We start from the raw sequence: 2,136 nt of genomic DNA, 5'->3' as shown, positions 1-2,136 counted from the left end.
TTGAGGTATGGCGAGTTGATTAGAGACAGTGAAACTCTGGTTTCGGCAGGGGGAGAGTTTGAATTTGGATTCTTTAGTCCTAGTGGAAGTTCTGGCTACAAAAGATATGTTGGAATATGGTACAAGTGGGATAAGCGAACAGTTGTATGGGTTGCAAATCGAGATGACCTGCTTGTCAATTCCAATGGAACTTTCGGAATTGGAACAAATGGCACGCTCCAGGTATTGGATACGAGTAGTAGGAAGGTTCATTGGTATTGGGAAGATGATTATTGGTGTGATTTGTGTATAACTGCAAACATGATTGTGAATCTCACGGATTCTGGAAACCTGTTGCTTTAGGATAATGAGACAAGTCTGTGGGAGAGCTTTGAAAATCCAACGGATACATTTCTTCCAGGCATGTCGATGTCTTCATCCATGATTTTGACTTCATAGAGAGACCGTGATGACCCTGGAATTGGGAACTACACGATTAAGCGAGATCCATTACTAGAAGATCTGAACACACTAATCATCTACCAAGCTGATAGGAATAAATTCCAAAGCATACGGATCCCGTTAACAGACGGTGTTGCCAAAAGAGACGGTCTAGATAACCTAACAGTCAAAAAACTGGTAGATGGAATCATGTCTTAGACAGAAAGGCAGAGAGACGAACGGACCCTTTAAAGTGGATTGACTCAAGGGAGACGAACGGACTCAAGAGAGACGGGTAGCAAAGCCACATGGCACCGACATGGCCTAAGTGGTCTCTAAGGAATCTAATATGGAAATGTTTTGCATTCTACGCTCAACTGTAATCAAAAGAATCCCTACAAGAAAAAAATCTCACAATATATGAGCACTAAAGAGGATTTTTTTTACAAGAAAATACATTCCCCATCAAGAAAAGGAGGTTAACTCTACTCTACTATAAAAACCCCAAAGCTCTTACAAATCGAGGTACGCGTAGTTTTCCCAGCTCTAGCACTCTAGAGTTATAGAAATTCTCTCTAACTTAACTTTCGAAGGGTATTTGGCCTGCATCACACCGGTACTCTTTGTAAGGTCTTCTTTGTTTTTGTTTCGTAGGTTCTGTCTAGAGTACCTGAGGACTGCGCAACTCACTGATGATTTTTGGCATCATCACAAGGGAAGACGATTTATTGGAAAAGCGTAAAGGATGGTCCTTTGTCTACTATTTTAGATTATTTCCCTGGGGACCCGACACAAGATGTTTGTGTGGAAAGGTCTGCTTTTGATCGATGTAATTCTTATTTTGACAATGCAAGGTTGGTGATGAATTTTAGTGGGATGATAGAGCTTTGGGAGCAGAAGAACAGGACTTGGTCCTTGATAGAGGCAGAGTCGAGACACAGTTGTGGTGTTTATAATTTTTGTGGAAAATTTAGTAGCTGTAATCCAAATAATAAATTGGCATGCAAATGTTTGCCAGGGTTTATGCCAGATGTCCCTGAGAAGTGGCATTCTGGAGATTTCTCAAATGGGTGTGAAAGGGAGAAAATACACGCTAGGATGCCTATTGTGATTGTACAGGGCCGGCTACAGTCCGCGGACGTAAGGATAGACGAGCCCGTCATTTGCACGGGGCCTTAAGTGGACGGATCTCATGTGGACGGACTTGATACGGACGGAGCGAAGAAAGATGGGCTGGTTGGCCATGGGCCTGTTGGACCCCTTAGTGGGAATATTTTGGCCCATTCTCGTAAGGCCCTAAACAGAGTCCTTGCGCTACTTGGACTCTAGAAATCTCATATATTTGGTAAAGATCTTCCCTATAAGGAGAAGATCTGTCCACCACGTTTCGGACTCTAAAAAGGAGGACTCTTACAAGGAAAAGACTTGGATGCCAAGTCTAAGAGGAAAAACTTTCGACTACTATAAAAGCCCCAATACTCTCATCAATAGAGGTACGTATTATTTTACCCTCTCTAGCACTCTAGAGTTGCGAGAATACTTTCTGACTTGACCTTCGGAGGGTATTTGGCCGGCACTATACCGGTGCCCTTTGATAGGTTTTCTCCTTTGTCTTGTGTAGGTTAACATACGAGCGTGAAGGCATTGTGTGACTCACTGGTGAATTTCTCAACCTCATCAGTTGGCGCCGTCTGTGGGAACGTGAGAAGAAAGCAG

Source organism: Quercus suber, unplaced genomic scaffold (assembly GCF_002906115.3).
Source record: "Quercus suber isolate HL8 unplaced genomic scaffold, Cork oak 2.0 scaffold_826, whole genome shotgun sequence".
NCBI lineage: Eukaryota > Viridiplantae > Streptophyta > Magnoliopsida > Fagales > Fagaceae > Quercus > Quercus suber.
Note: the sequence above shows the minus strand (reverse complement) of the source record.